The sequence below is a fragment of the Macaca fascicularis genome, chromosome 1 (genome assembly GCF_037993035.2).
Source record: "Macaca fascicularis isolate 582-1 chromosome 1, T2T-MFA8v1.1".
Classification (NCBI taxonomy): Eukaryota; Metazoa; Chordata; class Mammalia; order Primates; family Cercopithecidae; genus Macaca; species Macaca fascicularis.
The window spans coordinates 162,192,633-162,211,061 of record NC_088375.1 but is presented as its reverse complement, the minus strand read 5'-3'; the positions used below and the strand labels follow the sequence as shown (position 1 = coordinate 162,211,061).

At 35.3% G+C, this 18,429-nt stretch overlaps 1 long non-coding RNA gene across 5 annotated transcripts in view; it reads left to right on the top strand.

The window, feature by feature from the left end:
* The window catches only part of LOC107127201 (uncharacterized), a 513,156-nt gene that overhangs the window by 171,614 nt on the left and 323,113 nt on the right, over nt 1-18,429 (top strand). The gene's annotated exons all lie outside the window — the stretch shown is intronic.

Below are 18,429 nucleotides of genomic sequence, written 5' to 3'. Positions count from 1 at the left end.
CTTAAATATATATGCGCCTAATACAGGAGCACCCAGATTCATAAAGCAAGTTCTTAGAGACCTACAAAGAGACTTAGACTCCCACATAATAACAGTGGGAGGCTTTAACACCCCACTGTCAATATTAGACAGGTCAACCAGACAGAAAATTAACAAGGGTATTCAGGACTTGAACTCAGCTCTTGAGCAAGTGGACCTAATAGACATCTACAGAACTCTCCACCCAAAATCAACAGAATATACAACATTTCTAAATGTCACTGAATTGCATTATTTAATTTGGTGGATGTTATGTGCATTATATTCTAAAAAGCCATTATTTAAAATATAATTTGTCATATTTAGCAAATGATAAATAAAGCATATTATCATCTCAATAGATGCAGAAAAAGCATTTGAGAGAGTCCAACATCCATTTCTGGTAAAATATTTCAATAAATGAGTTATAGTGATGATATGGTTTGGCTCTGTGTTCCCACCCACATCTCACCTTGAATTGTAATAATCTCCACATGTCAAGGGTGGGACCAGGTGGAGATAACTGAATCATGGGGGTGGTTCCTCCCATACTGTTCTTGTGATAGTGAGTTCTCATGTGATCTGATGGATTTATAAGGGGCTTTTACTTAAAACCCTTTTGCTTGGCACTTCTCCTTGATGCCGCCACGTGAAGAGGACATGTTTGCTTCCCCTTCCACCATGATTGTAAGTTTCCTGAAACCCCCAGCCATGCTGAACTCTGAGTCAATTAAACCTCTTTCCTTTGTAAATTACCCAGTCTTGGGTATGTCTTTATTAGCAGGATTAGAATGGACTAATGCAAGCAGTGAACTTTTTCAATCTACAAATCTACAGCTAAATTTATACTTTATAGTGAAATTGTATGTGTTTTATTATAATGTCAGGAATAAGAAAAGACTGTCTGTTCTTGAAGTTTCTATTGAACATGGAACCATATATTCTAGCCAATGTAGTAAGGCAAGAAAAATATATAAAAGTCATCTAATGGAAAAGAAGTAAAAGTGGCTTCATTGCAAACGACATGACGATATGTGTAAGGCATCCAACAAAATGTACAAAAGTCTGCCACAACTAATAAGACTAATAAGTGAGTTTAGAAAGACTGTTGGAAAAAATAAATTGTGTCTATATACTAACAGTAAATAGTCAGAATTTGAAATAAAAAATACCAATCCTAATCAAAATTCCAGCAGGTTTTTATACCTGGAAATTGACAAATAAATGCTAAAATGTGTACAGATATTCAGCAATTTTTGGATAGACAAAACAGCTTTATAATAAGCTCTTTAGAGCAGGATTAAGCACACACAATTTCAATAATTATTTTAAATTAATCACCACATGAAATGATGGTGAGGATGTGGAGGAATTGGAACTCTCATATGCTGCCATTGAGAATGAAAATAATACTACCACTTTAAAAAATGGAGCAGTTTCTCATAAAGTTAAATATACTGTCACCATAAAATCGAGCTATTTCATTTTGAAGTATTTACCCAAGATAATTGAAAGCATATGACCATATCAAGACTTGTATATGAATATTGGTAGCAATTTTATTTGTAATAGCCAAATTTGTAACAACTCAAATGGTCAAAAACAGAGGAATGGAAAAGTTATAGTAAATTCATACAATGGACTATCACCCAGAAATGAAAAGGAATAAAATATTGTTATATACAATAGGATATATGCATCCCAAAATATTTATGTTTTATCAAAGTAGCACAGTATATAATCCCATTCATGTAAAATTTGAGAGAATTAAAATTAATCTAGAATGGCATAAAATAAATCTATCATTGTCATGCCATGGTGTGGGGTGAATGGTGAGAGCAGAGATACATTGTGAGTTTCGGATCCTAAAGAGGCATGAAGAAATTATTGGGTATGATATATATGTTGAATACAATATTGATTTTTGAGATGGTTTCACAGACATATACATGTCAAACATACCAAATTATACACATTAAATATGTGCAGTTTATTATATATCAACTATACCTCAATAAAGATATTTTAAAAGTATTTGTTTTAAAACTTCCTTACCAGGAAAACAAGGGAATCAAAATATTAACAATGTAAAATTTGCAGGTTTAAATAGATACTGAATGATTACTGAAGGAGTGCAGTGGCATAATGATTTACAATTTAAAGAGATTTTCCTGGATTTAAGCCAATACTAGTTATAAAGAAATCCCTTTAATGTTTTTTTTTCCCTACAATTTAAATGAAAAATGATGGTTAATTGAACTAGTGCTGTTTTTAGATATTTAGAGGGATGTGAGTGGTATATGGATATATTTAGGAGGGACTTTGTGATTAATGTGTGTGTAAAGGATGTGAGGAGTCAAGGATTCCTAGAATTCTCATTTGGGAAACTGAGCAGATGGTGCTAAGCATTAAAAAGTTTTGTTTTTATAGAAAATTATTTCATTTTAGTCAAATAAATGGAAAGGATTCTGTGACAGATTTAGAGAATCATTGTGAAGCTGTATGAGATTGTAGGACATATCCATCAGTAGAAAGACTGAAACAGATGAGGAACGCTAATCATAAATACTCATAGTCTGGATTGTGAATAGGATACCAAAGTGATGAGACGTAGGGTTTGTTCATTACAAGACTTTTCTTCATTCCATTTCAGTTGTCCCCTGTAGTGCTGGAGTGGGGAGTCAAGGAGTTGGCTTTCTGGTTTCTAGGTAAGTATTCCTCATCTAATATACCTCTTATCAAGTGTTGGCATCTACTCTCCAATATCCTAATAAATAATTATTATGCCTCTGCTTGAAACTATATTGTGACAGGAACAATTCTTTGGCAAGAACTGTCTCAATCAGCCATTAAAATTATTGAAAGATTTCTTTTTATATTAAATTCAAAATCTACCCCCTTATTAATTCAATTAGCATATTTTTGAAGGCCTATGATATTCAAGTCTTACATAAAACACTATGATTAGATAGAAAATGAATTTTAAAATGTACCTGTCCTTTACTGACTCATAGCCTACTGAATTCATAGCTTACTGAATTCCAAATATTTTTCTTTGTTCATCAGAGCACGAAATATGAGGTGCATGTATTCCACAACAATGCTCAAATCTATCCTAATTCTACTTAGGCTAAATCTCTTCACTTTCCCAGATGTTCTTCAAACACCATGTCTTGAGTTCAATGTGGTAGTTGTTGCATGGATATCCTTCGTTGTATTAATGCTGTCTTAAAAGTGTGTCACAAAGGTATGATAATCAATTCAAATACAATGTGCAAATATTAAGGCAGTCTAACATGGCTTTAGATCATGTGGCAAGCAAAATCACTGTTGTATCACATTCAGCCCCTAGACAAATGAGTACAGAGAGATGGAAAAACAACTAATTTATGGTTTAGTGTTGCTACTTCTAGTCAGCAGAATCAGCTCTAATTTAAGTTGAAAGGAAATTATTTAGGGATATATAGATAAGTCACTGTACGCTTGGGAGGACTGAAGAAACAAACAAACTCTTGACTGAGCCTCTTGGGATGATTGTTAGCCATCCATACTGTAGCACAAGTCCTCCAAAGGGGTGACAGCAATTACCACAATCAGGAAGCACTAAGTCAATAGGCTGCCACAGAACTGCCACAGCTCCTAGTGACAGAAGTACATAATTTCTGCCATAGTTCAGACAGTGCTGAATTAGGAACTGCCACACCAGCTGCCAGTTTCAGGATACGCTCTTACTGCCACAATCAGCATGAGAAAAGCGGATGGCCCATTGTGTATGTCTTTCCCTGTGTAATTCAGCCAAAATCAATGTCATAAACAGGGACATATGATTTCCAAAACCCAAGTCACTAAAACGCATCCTATAGCAGGTGAACCAGACAAGGCAGCTTGATAGATCTCACTCTGTAATGATGAGATTTACACTTTGCAAAACAATCAATATGGGAAGAGAGTGACAAACAGATGTGGGGTAAACTGATATCCACTGTTATCTGTTCATAGTTTTTCAGCATCAAGATACACACACATATATGTCTATATCTCTATATCTTTATCTGTCAATATCTATGAAATTCAGATAAAGAAAAAAAAAAAAAAACACATTCCCACCTATATTGGCCTCAGGTAAATCCCATGACTCTTCTCTCCGGCCTTCCCCAGAGGGACCTGTGGTCATGTCCCAGAGTGACTATACAATGGGCAAAGGGTAGTAATCAGAACTTCCAGGACTTATAAGATATTGAATCTTAAATTCATATTAATCTCTAGAGATCTGGAAAACCACTTCAGTTTGAGCACTTAAGTGATCAATGGAACTGTGATTCAAGTCAGTCTTATTGTGGTTCAGTGTGCCACAGACCAATCCTATGGGTATGTTTCCACTTGTAGCCGTTAGGGTGGTAATAACTGGCAGAAAGCCACGTGGGTTTCCCCAACCAGTGTGGAGATTTTATGTTACGAAGGGTCAAGTAGAAGTCTCTGAAACGGTCTCTGTCTCCCTTTCTGCTTTCTAAGATGTCAATGATTCATTCCTTGAAGAAAATAACAGATTTAAGTACCAAAATTAGATAATGAAAAAATGCAGATGTGATGATCCCTCTCCTATTTTTTCTCTGTATTTGACCCATGAATAAGCCAGGTATGTTATGAATAAGGACTGTTATCTCAAATGCAGTCTGATGGTAATGCCAATCACAGCTCCAGTTCTAGATATGATGTCTTTATACTAGCAGATAAACAAGGGCCTTGGTGTCCATTATCCAGTTATTGACCTGGAAAAAAATGCTTTTTGTTCCCATCCCTATGAGAATAATTAAAAGAAATTTGCCTGAATGACAGGGAAAAGCAGCTTGCCTTAACGCTATGTCAAAGGTACCATTCTCTGTCATAACATAGTCTAGAGAGATGCTGATCATCTGGATATCTTACAGAGCATTGTGCTCACTCATTACATGGATGACAGTATACTAATATGACCTAGTAAACGGGAAATAGTAAGAACTCTAGGTGCACTAGGATTGTGCCCCATAGATGAGGTTTCAAATTGAATTCAAATGTTTAATAAGATATCATATATGTTATGAATTGTTTAAGCATCTTTCAACACATTCTTATACAGGTTAAAGTTTAGCTGTGGACAGTATTATTTCAGTGATTCAATGAGGGTATGTAGGACCATTTACTTTAAAGCATGAGATACATTGCTGTACCTTGCATCTCTGACACAAACAAAGAGACACAAGCTTTGTGTGCCTCACATTTGGAATAAAAACCACATTTGAAAATCTGCTTTGATTCATTTGCTGGTTTACCAACAAGGCTCAGCACTGAAACCAAAAAAAAAGACTCAGCTTTAATTCTGAGCTAATGTTCATATTGCCAGTCACTTGTGCTTTATGGTCTAGTAGATCCAATGGTATTGGAAGTATTGTGATAAACAGAGAAGTTGCATAGAACTTCTGGAGAGCCATCACAAAAGGATAACAGCACAGATTTTTAAGGTTCTGAAATAAAGCCATATCTTCTCCCAATAACTATTCTCTATTTGAAATGCAGCCCTGCCTTGTTATTGGGAGTTTGTAGAATGAACACCTGTTCATGGGACACCACAACTATACAACTTGTATTGTACATCATGAATTATTGTGGGTGATCTGATCCACTGAACCATAAAATTGGATGTGCATAGCAGCATTCCATTGTGAAGTGAAAATGGTATATATTATGCTTGGCCACATAGGTTTTGAAAGGCACAAATAAACTGTATGAACAGATGGCTCAGAGTCCCGTGGTACTTGCTCCTGCTGCTTCACTGCCTCTCCCTCAGCTACTCATATGACCTCACGGGGAGTTTCCCATGATCAGTTAATGGAGTAACAAAAAATTTGAGGCTGGTTTACTGTTAGATTTCCAAGATATACTGGTACTGGCTGGAAGGAGACTGCTACTGCATACATCTGTGCTCCATAAAAACCCTTGAACACCGTGGTAAAGAAAAAACCTTTTGATAGTTCACTTCCTAGGGAAGGAGAGATGGCCTGATTAATGCATCTACAGTGATTGATTAGGGGCAGCTAATGAATTGGCTGCTATCTAAGTTTCCGGTCATATTGGGAAAAAAAGAGAAGAATATTCTCCAAGGATTTCTTGGAAATAGGAATAGAACTATAGCTTTTAGAATGGACAGAGTGTGAAGATATTTATATCTTATGTAAATTCCCACTAGGAAAAAATCCACTTTGGTACAAAGTATCAGTAATCTGGTAGACAAGATGAGCCATCCTGTGGGTAACAGTATATATTTTCCCCTAGTCGTATTGCTTTTTTTAATTTTAGTTTTTAATTGTTGTGGGTGCATAGTAGGTATGTATACTTACAGGGTACCTGAGATGCTTTGATACAGGCATGTAATGTGAAATAAGCACATCACAGAGAATGGACTATCTATCCCTTCAAACATTTATTCATTCAGTTATCAACAATCCAGCCACACTCTAAGTTATTTTAAAATATACAATCAAGTTACTATTGGCTATAGTTACCCTGTTGTGCTATCAAATAGTAGGTCCCATTCATTCTTCCATTTTTTTGACCCATTAATCATCCCCACCTCCCCTCCATCCTATCACTATTTTTCCCAGTTCTGGTCACATCCTTCCGCTCTCTATGTTCACGAGTTCAATTGTGTTAATTTTTAGATCCCACAAATAAATGAAAATGTGATGTTCGTCTTTCTATGCCTGCTTATTTCACTTAACATAATGATCTCCAGTTGCATCCCTGTTGTTGCAAATGACTGGATCTCATTCTTTTTATGGCTGAATAGTACTCCATTGTGTATATGTGCCACATTTTCTGTATCCATTCATCTGGTGATGGGTATTTAGGTTGCTTCCATATCTTAGCTACTGTAAACAGTGCTGCAACTAAGATAGGAATGTAGATATCCCTTCCATATACTGATTTCCTTTCTTTTAGGTATACACCCAGCCATGGATTGCTGTATCATGTGCTAGCTCAACTTTTAGTTTTATGAGGAACCTCCAAACTGTTCTCCATAGTGGTTGTTCTAATTTATATTCCCAGCAATGGTATACAAGGGTTCCCTTTCCTGTATATCCTCACCAGCATTTGTTATTGCCTGTCTTTTGAATATAAGCCATTTTAACTGGGGTGAATGATATATAATTGCATTTTTTATTTGCATTCCTCTGATGATCAACGATATTGAGCACCTTTTCATATGCTCTTTTGCCATTTGTATGTCTTCTTTTGAGACATGTCTAATCAAATCTTTTGCCCATTTTTTGATCAGATTGTTAGGTTTTTTTCCTATAGAATTGTTTGAGCTCCTTATGTATTCTGGTTATAAACCCCTTGTCAGATGGATAGTTTGCAAATATTCTCTCCCATTTTGTGCATTGTCTTTTCACATTGTTGATTGTATGCTTTGCTGTGCAGAAGCTTTTTAACTTGATGTAATCCCTTTGTCTATATTTGCTTTGATTGTCTGTGCTTGTTGAATATTGCTGAAGAAATTTTTGTCCAGACTCATGTCCCGGAGATTTCTCCCAGTATTTTCTTGTAGTAGTTTCATAGTTTGAAGTCTTAGAATCAAATCTTTAAGTCACTTTTATTTTATTTTTGTATATGTCAAGAAAGAGGTATCTAGTTTCATTCTTCTGCAAATGGATATCCAGTTTTCCCAGCATCATTTATTGAAGGGACTGTCTTTTCCCCAGTGTATGTTCTTGGCACCTTTGTCAAAAATGGGTTCACTGTGGGTGGGTAGATTTGTTTCTGGGTTCTCTATTCTGTTCCATTGGTCTATGTGTCTGTTTTTATGCCAGTACCATGCTGTTTGGGTTTGTTTGCCCTGTAGTATAATTTGAAATCAGGTAACATGATTTCTCCAGTTTTGTTCTTTTTGCTTAGGACAGTTTTGGCTATTCTGGGTTATCTGTGGTTCCATACAAATTTTAGAATTTTTTTTCCTGTTTCTGTTAAGAATGTAATTGGTATTTCGATAGGGATTGCACTAAATCTGTAGATTACTTTGGGTCATATAGGCATTTTAACAATATTGATTATTCCAGTCCATGAACATAGAATAATTTTTCATTTTTTATTGTCTTCTTCAACTTCATTCATTAGTGTTTTACAGTTTTCATTATAGTGATCTCTCATTTATTTGGTTAATTTCCAGGTATTTAATTTTATGTATGGCTATTGTAAATGGCGGATTTCTTTATTTCCTTTTTACATTATTCATTGTTGGCATATAGAAATGCTACTGATTTTTGTATGTTGATTTTCTATCCTGAAACTTTACTGGATTTGTTTGTCAGTTCTAATAGTTTTCTTGTAGAGTATTTAGGTTTTACAAAATATAAGATCATACTATTTGCAAAAAAAATCGATAATTTGACTTCTTCCTTTCCAATGTGGATACCGTTTATATCTTCCTCTTTTATGACTGCTCTAGCTAGGATTTCCAGTACAATGTTGAATAACAGTGTTGACAGTGGGCATCCTTGTGATGTTACAGATGCTAGAGGAAAGACTTTCAGTTTTTCCCCATTCAGTATGATACTAGCTGTGGGTCTGTCATATCTGGCTTTTATTATGATTAGGCATGTTCCTCCTATCTCTAGGTTTTTGATGGTTTTTATCATGAATTTTGTCATGTATGTTGAATTTTGTCAAATGCTCTTTCAGCATCAGTTGAAATGATCATAAAATTTGTCTTTTATTCTATTAATATGATGTATCACATTTATTGATCTACGTATGTTGAACCATGTTGCATCCCAGAAATAAGTCTCACTTGGTTATGATGAACGATCTTTCTACCATATTGGTGAATTCAATTTGCTAGTATTTTGTTAAGGATTTTTGCATCAATATTCATCAGAGATATGGCCTGTAGTATTTATTTGTTTGTTTATTTATTTATTTATTTATTTATTTGTGTGTGTGTGTCTTTGTTTGGTTTTGGTATCAGGGTAATACTGGTCTCATAGAATGAGTTTGGAATAATCCCCTCCTCCTCTACTTTTTGGAATAGTTTTAGTAGGATTGGCGTTAGTTCTTTAAATGTTTAGTAGAATTCAGCTGTGAAGCCATCATGTCCCTGACTTTTTTTACTGGGAGACTTTTTATTATGGCTTTGATTTCATTACGTGTTACTACTCTGTTCAGGTTTTGGAATTCCTTTTGGTTCAATCTTGGTAGGTTTTATGCATCTAGGAATTTTTCCATTTCTTCCATATTTTCCAATAAATTGGAATATATTTGCTCATAGTAGCCACTAATGATCCTTTGAATTTCTACAGTATTAGCTGTAAAGTCTCCTTTTTCATTTCTGGTTTTATTTATTTGGATCCTCTCTGTTTATTTCTTAGTTAGCCTGTCTAAAGGTTTGTCAACTTTCTTTAACTTTTCAAAAAAAAAAAAAAAAAAAAAAAAAAAAAAAACCAGGTTTTGTTTTATTGATCTTTTGTATTATTTTCTTCATTTCAATTTCATTTACTTCTGCTCTGATGTTTATTATTTCTTTTCCTCTACTAATTTTGGATTTGTTTTACACTTTTCTAGTTTTTTAAGATGCATCATTAGATTGTTTATTTGAATTTTTCCTCTTTTTTGAGGTAGGCATTTATAACTACAAACTTCCCTCTTAGTACGGCCTTTGCTGTATCCCACAGGATTTGGTGTGTTGTGTTCCCATTATCATTTGTTTCAAAACATTTTTTTCAATTTTTTTCTTAATTTCTTTATTGACTTACTGGTCATTCAGGAGCATATTATTATTATTATTGTTATTTTGTGACAAAGTCTTCCTCTATCACCTAGGCTGGAGTGCAGTGGCACAATCTCAGCTTACTGCAACTTCCACATCCCGGGTTCAAGCGATTCTCCTGCCTCAGCCTCCCGAGTATCTGGGACTACAGGCACATAACCCTATGCCTGGCTAATTTTTGTACTTTTAGTAGAGATGGGGTTTCAGCATTTTGGCCAGGCTGGTCTCGAACTCCTGACCTCAAATGATCCGCCTGCCTCGGCTTCCCAAATTGCTGGGATTACAGGCATGAGCCACCAGGCCCAGCCCAGGAGCATATTATTTAACTGACATGTATTTGTATAGTTTCTAAAATTCCTCTTGTTCTTAATTTCTAGTTTTATTCCATTGTGATACAGAAGATGCTTGATATTATTTCCATTTTTGATTGGTTTAAGACTTGTGTGATCTAACATATGTTCTGTCTTTGAGAATTATCCATACTCTGAAGAAAAGAATGTGTATTCTCCAGCTCTTGTATAAAATGTACTGTAAATTTCTGTTAGATACATGTGGTCTATAGTGCAGATTAAGTCTTATGTTTCTTTGTTGATCTGCTGTCTGGAAGCTCTCTCCAACGCTGAAAGTGGCGTGTTGATGTCTCCAGCTATTATTCTATTGGGGCCTATTTCTCCCTTGGCTCAAAAAATATTTGCTTTATATTTATGGGTACTCCCGTGTTGGGTATATATTATATTTAAAAGTGTTATGTCCTCTTGCTAAATTGACCCCTTTATCATTATATAATGATCTTATTTGTCTTTTCTTAAAGTTTTTGTCTTGAAATCTGTTTTGTCTAATAGAAGTATCCTGCTCCTTTTTTGGTTTCTATTGGCATGGAATATCTTTTTCCATTCCTTTATTTTTAGTCTACCTGTGTCTTTATAGGTGAAGTGTGTTTCTTGTAGGCCAAAGATCAATGTGTCTTGTTTTTTATCCATTCAGCCAGTCTTTTGATTGGAAAGTTTAGTCTATTTACATGCAATGTTATTATAGATAAGTGAGGGCTTACTCCTGCCATTTTGTTACTTGTTTTCTTGTTGTTTTGTGGTCTTCTTTTTCTTCTCTCTTTCCTTCTTGTCTTCCTTTAATGAAGGGTTGGTTTGATTTCATTGTTTACTCTTTTTACTTAGGATAAGAGTAGTTTACACACAACAGTTAGTGTTACAATATTATGTGTTCTTCTGTGTACTTATTATTACCAGTGAGTTTGAGTTTTGTACTTTCAGGTGATAAATTATTGCTCATTAATGTCCTTTTATTTCTGATTGACATACTCCCTTTTGCACTTCTTGTAGGGCAGGTCTGGTATTAAAGGATATTTCCACTGGATATGCTATTCTAAGGTAAAAAAAATGTTCCCCCTTCAGCACTTTAAATAGGTCATGCCACTCTCTCCTGGACTATAAAGTTGCCACTGAAAAGTCTGCTGCCAGATGTATTACAGCTCCATTTTATGTTATTTGGTTCTTTTCTCCTGCTTCTTTTAGAATCTGTTCTTTATCCTTGATCTTTGGGAGTCTGATTAGTAAACACCTGAAGGTAGTCTTCTTTGGATTAAATCTACTTTGTGTTCTGGAACCTTCTTGTACTTAGATACTGGTATTTTTCTTTAGGCTTGGGAAAGTGTCTGTTGTTATTCCTTTGAATAACATTTCTACGCCCATCTCTTTCTCAATCTCCTCTTAAAGGAAAATAACTCTTAGATTTGCCTTTTTTGAAGCTGTTTTCTAGATCCCGTAGGCATGATTCATTGTTTTTATTCTTTTTTATTTTGTCTTCTCTGACTGCGTATTTTTAAATAGCCTGTTTCAAGCTCACTAATTCTTTCTTCTGCTTGATCCATTCTGCTATTAAAGAACACTGATGCATTCTTCAGTATGCCAATTGCATTTATCAGCTCCAGAGTTTCTGTTTGATTCTTTTAATCATTTCAATCTCTTTGTTAAATTTATCTGATAGAATCCTGAATTTCTTCTCTGTGTTATCTTGAATTTATTTGAGTTTCCTCCACACAGGTATTCTGAAAGGTCACACATCTGTTTCTGCAGGACTGGTCCCTGGTTTCTTACTCAGTTCATTTGGTGAGGTCATATTTTCCTGGATGGTGTTGATGCTAGTAGATGTTCTTCAGGGTCTGGGTTTTGAAGAGTTGGATACTTATGGTAGTCTTCACTGTCTGAGCTAATTTGTAGCTGTCCTACTTGGGAAGGCTTTCCAGATATTTGAAAGGACTTGAGTGTTGTGATCAAAGCTGTAGTCACTTTAGGGGCCACCACAAACCCAGTAACACTGTGGTACTTTCAGACCCATGAGGTATCTGCCTTGATGGTCTTAACAAGATTCAGGAGAATTTTCTGGATTACCAGACAGAGACTCTTGTACTCTTCCCTTACTTTCTCTCAGAGCCTTTCTCTCTGTTCTGCATCACCTAAAGCTGCAGGTGAAGTGACACAGTCGCCCCTGTTGCCACAACTACTATGACTGCACTGGGTCAGACCTGAAGCCAGCACAGCACTGGGTGTCTCCCAAGGCCTGCTGTAACCACTCCCTGGCTACTGCCTATGTTTGCTCAAAGCCCTGGAACTCTACAATGAGCAGGTGGAAAAGCAAGCCAGGCTTGTCTCCTTTCCTCCATGGAAGTGAAGCCTCCCAGGCCCTGAAGAATCCAGAGGTGCTTTTTAGGAGTCAGAGACTACAGTTAAAAACTTCAGATGTCTACTTGGTGTTCTATTGTGTTGCAGATAAGGTGGCACCCAAACCACATAACACAGTCCTTCCCACTATTCCCTCCCCTTTCCAAAGGCAAAAGAGCCTCACTCAGTAGTTACCAGCCAATGTTCCCTTAGGCCCAAAATCCCCTAAGTTAGCTTGTGGTGAATGCTGCCTGGCCTGGGACTCACCCTTTAAGGCAGTGGGCTCCCGTTTGACCCAGGGCAGGTGCAGAAATGTCATTCAAGAGTCAAGTCTTGGAGTCAGATTCTCCAAGAGCTTGCTTAGTGCTCTGCCCCCCTGTGACAGTGCTGGTATCTAAGGTGCAAGACAAGGGTCTCTTTACTTTTCCCTCTGATTTTCTCAAGCTAAAGAAGTTTTGCCTCATAGCCACTACAGCTGAAAATGTGCTGAGTCTCACCTGAAGCCAGCAAGTCTCAGAGGCTCACCAAAGCTCTCCATATAGTACCTGAGTATTGCTGCTTTTTATACAGGGCCCAAGGACTCTTTGGTTAGCAGGTAATAAATGCGGCCAAGACTAGGTTCTTTCCTTCAAGGCAGCAGGTTAGGTTCCCTTCTGGCCCTGGGTGTTTTTAGAAATGTCATCTGAGAGCTAGGGCATGGAACAGGGGCCTCACAACTCTGTCAGGTCCCCTATCCTGCTTGGCTGAGTTTGTATCCAAGATGCAAGACAAAGTCCTCTCCACTCTTCCCTCTCCTCTTCCCAAGCAGAAGGAAGGGGTCTCACTTGGACCACCTGGGGTTAGAGGAGGGATGTTGCCAGCATTCCCTTGGCTGCCCCAGCTGGTGTTTCAGTATGTCATGTGTCCACAAGTCCACTGTCTCCTGGCCTAGTTCAGCACTAGGATTCACCTAAGAGTTGCAGTCCTAATGACCTGGACAACCTTACAAGTCTACTCAGAGACGCAGAGAAGTTTAGCCCTCTGTGGTGAGATTTGCGGACCCTCAAGTTTGGACCACTGGATCAGCGATTCCTCTCTGCTATGACTGGCTTAAATGCTCCATCTGCGGGCAGGCATCGGCTGAGTTTGCTCCAGCTTTCCCTTCTGCTCTCGCAGGCCAGTACTGAGTTCAGTGCCTCACAACTGCTGTGTTCTCCCTCCTCCAGGGTCCAGAGATGCTCTCAACACCACACTACTGTTGCCGGGAGTGCATTGGAGATTCTGGACTGTTTTTTTCTATCTCTTTAGTACCTCTTTCAGCGATATAAGTTGAAACCAGGTACTATGAATGCTCACCTGAATTTTGGTTCTTATGAAAGTGGTTTTATTCTGTTTTGTGTTTCTGTGTAGATGGTTGTTAATTTAGTGTCCTGGCTGGGGGTGGAGGATGATCAGCAGAGCCTTCTATTCCACTGTCTTACTCCACCTCCATATGGCTTTTTAAATGAGCCCATGAACAAAATGACCATGGTGGAGACTGCACACACTTAACAATGTAGACTTTCTCTTAGCAAGGCTAATCTGAATGCCTAGTCTGTCAAAAGCAGAGATTAATGAGTTTCATTATTCATTCATTCATTAATATTTCATTATTCCTAGGAGTCTAGGCAGCCACCTGGATAGGGTTGATTATTTTCAATGCTTTTTGTCACAGTTGGAGCTGTATGTTGTATTTTTATAAGAACTTGAAGCACATCTATCAACACCAACATTCATAGATTTAGATTCTCTCATGTGTTACTATTTCATCTCACATGTATCCTACCTGATTAGAGGACACATTACAGGAAAGGCAGTTGGTCAAGAGACACATGCCAAGGGTATTCACTAGTCTTAACACATTCCCTGTAACCCCAAATTAGTTGAGTCGATAGAATGATGGAATGATCTGCTGAAAGGTCAGTTATGATGTCAGATTACAACTAACTTACCCAGGTGACAAATGTGTTATTATTTTCCTCATTTTAACTGAGAAAGTAAAGTTCATAAAGGTTGTTTCATGATATATCCATTAGATGCCATAACTGCAATATTAATTAAAATGTAAAATTTTAAATTTATAATCCTTGGCATTTAAAATATCTCTCCAAATTTTACCCATCTGTCTATTGAACTTTATCTTCCATGACCACTTTCAAAAGATTCTGTGTTTTGTTTCATTAAAGTACATAATTATTCTGCAAAAAGTATTTATTGTTCACCTGTTGTGCTTCAAACAGCCTGTGAGTTGCCAAGGATACAGAAATAAAATATGTGGTTCCTACCTTCAAGGAATGCACACTTTAGTGTGTAAATTGTCAGCCTGTATGAATGTAAGCATACTAGTACTTGCTTCATTCAACAAATATTTACCTAACTTTGGCAGGGTGAAGATATTGTTATAACCTATAGACATAAACCATAATTTTATGAGCTAACATTAAGAGATAAACAGGAAACATATATGGTAGGATATGATAAATGACCAAGAGTAACACAATGTGAAAATATGTAAATTATATCAAGCTATGTCATGTTGTCAGTTTCTGACTATTTTGGATGAAATATATCTTTTGTGTTAAGAAAGGGCATTTGATATGTGTCCATTTGATATGTCATACCTATCAGTTATAAATGGCAAAACACGACTGTGAAGAAGACTAACACACTATTTTTAAATTTTAACCTGTTGACACGTGTCAAATAACTTATCATTTAACCCAGTTTATATATAGAGTGATTGCTTGTTTTCTCCTGATGTTTTTTCTTTTTAAATTGATAAAACAGGAATAATGATTGATGACTTTTTCTTTCCAAATGATAGAAAATGAAGAAACCTAAATATAACTTTGAAGTCTTAATGCAACATAAACGCTTAAGTTATTAATATAGCTCAGCTGGATTTCTTTTTAAGTATTCTGAAAATAGAATTTGATAGAAAAGATGTAGGAGACAAAAGGGAATTTCCATGATCCAGGGAGAAACTTTGTCCTAATGGTGGGAAAAATAATGAGCATATTTAGACTATTGAGTCATTGTGGGTGGAGTTGTGGAGGAGGAATTGGAAACTAATGTTTTCTGTATAAGCTCTAAATTGGAAGGACTGTGTATGAACATTTATTACTTATACTTTGAACATTAATACCATTAGAATTCGAATGGAAAATGCTAACTTAAAATGTACATTAGGAAACATGTAGTATGCACAACAGGCAATAGTTAAAGCTTTCATTCTTTTGGAAAAACTTACTATAGGCCATGTACTTTTCTATGTGTTTATATGTATGAATTCATACATTATGCACAACTTTGTAAGAAAATGGACATTATTATCTTAACTTAATAGAAGAAAAAAATCAAAGCACAAAGACATTAAATAACTTGTCCAAAATGTCAAAGCCAGATAATTTGTCCACAGAGCCAAGATCTTAGCACTAATGCTATAGTATAGAAACACTTCAAGACGAATCTTGGATTTGATGACTGAGTTCTCTCTCTCTCCATGTTTTTATTGTTACTGAGATTATAAAACCATAGTAGTTATCTGATTTAACATTATACATTGCTGACTGTTTTATTCTGTATATTAAACTAATCTATTCCACAGTCTTATGACACACTATGGAATACTTTTATGCCTCTGCAAGTTTCCTATAAACCATTTGAATCTTTGGCAATTTTATTTTGAGTATTTTAAGATTTTTTAAAATAGGTGCTAACATCTGATTTGACATTTTCTTTCTCACTTTTCTGTAATTAACCTCTGTAAAAGTAACCAATAATTTCTAAGAATCTGTTTTCTGGACACTGTGCTGAATACTTTAGTGAGCTACTTAGTTTGAGTCTCAATGCCATTTCTTTATTATCTCATTTAATTTACTTATGCACAGAGTGATTACACTAACATTAAGTTGTGGAGCCTCCACTTTGCCAAAGCACTTATCTTCATTCTATTTCTATTCTTACTATTTGTCTTCTGCATTTTAGTGTTTTATTGAAACTTTCCTATTATCTTTATTTGTTTCTCATTTGACTAGGCTAGATTTCTTTTTTATTTTCAGATCTCATACCTTCAAGCCTATTATATTTCTACAACAATTTTCTTATCTATTGAGAATTTTTAGTTGGGTATCATCTTATTAATTTTGAATTTCTAGCACTTAGCACACAAGCATTTGTGAATTTAAATCATGGATGTTATACCACTGCAAAATGAAAAGTTAAATATGTAGACAATTGCTCATTTTTTTAAACAGAACTGTCTTCAACTTCTCTATTTTTGTAATGTACCAACAACCAAAATCAAATATTAATCTTCTAGTTTTACTTTCTATTCAAATATGGTCATTTGAATTTATATTTATATTTTCATTTACCAATGTTTATATATATTTTATTATATTGTATATAATCATATATAATTTATATAAAATATATAATTTTGCTGTTTGGAATCTAGTTTTGAGATCTTCATTATTTCCAACACTAACTTCATCCTGCATATACTTATATTTATCTTTATGATTCCAGATTCTCTTCCATTTAACTTATTTTGCATATTTATGTCAGATAAATCTCCACCAAATATGAAAATGTCAAACACTTACTCAAAAGGCTTAAATAATTCTAGTTCCTTTCCTGGGCTATGCCAGGAAAAGAACCAGCAAGGCATTTGTAATGAAAAACAATTTTTTAGCTTTTATTTCAGTAAGGAATTTCAGAGCCTTTCAGTAAATACTGTCTTGACAATTCCTAAATGGTGATAGTTATAAACATATTTTTACTAATTTTAAATACATTAGCTAATAAGAAGAAATTTATTTCAAAGATAATTAGATGCGTGCTATTAGATATCAAAGTCAAAGTCAACCTTTTAAAATAAACACTCATGATAAAAACTGGGTAACATAGTTTTATGAGCTGGTTTCATCATTATTGGTATATAAAATAAAAAGTTAAATATGTGGAGAACTGAAATAATCTTTTCTTTCTAGATAGAACTGTCCAACTTCTCTATTTTTGTAACTTATACCAATACTGTTTTTGTATAACTGTGGAAGCTATATCTAACCAATAATTTATTATGACACAAGGCACCTATATTTGTTTATTCACTTATAAAGCCTATGTGTGATATGAAAACATACCAATTAAAATAATCTCTACAAACTATTTTTGTTTACCAATTAAATTAACAGAATAGGAAGGAAAAAATTGATTATCATGTATAATAGAGCTTAAACTAAATAGAGTGGAGATAACATTCTTAACTTGCTAAATACATGAAATATAAAAATTATTTCATATATGTCACTTTAAGGTAACTTACATCTTGACTTATGGTATAATTTCTATTAATAATTGATTGGACACATGGTATTTGTTTTCTCAAAATGGAGATATGAAATTCTATAAAGCAGGACAATCCTCATTATGGAGGCTTTCATGGAACACACAACTAGTCTCATGCTTATATATGGGTTACATTATAAAAGTTTATTTTTGTAGTAGATCTTGGATGTAATCATGCTTTGCATGAAGGAAAGATATTGTATTTTCCAAACTAACCCACAGACAACTGAAATTTATTTTCACATGTGACAGGATTTCCAGCAGTGGCCTGGGGAAATGAGAAAGAAATCCTGTTCAGGAAATGAGATTGGCAAGAACTGTCTCACTCAAATAATCCAGGCTCACTCTCTGGATTTGGAGCAAGGTGTATTTGGACAATATTTGTTTAGTTATACCCCAGGAGGAAAACCGTACCTCCCCACCCATTTAAAAATTGACACATAACCAACTAAATTAAGAACTAAAGATTTAAATGCTACCGTGTCAATGCTCTCGATGTCACAGAGGACAACACTGAATTGAAGAACATCAATTTAAAAACTATGAGCTGAGGCCGAGGCCAGGCGT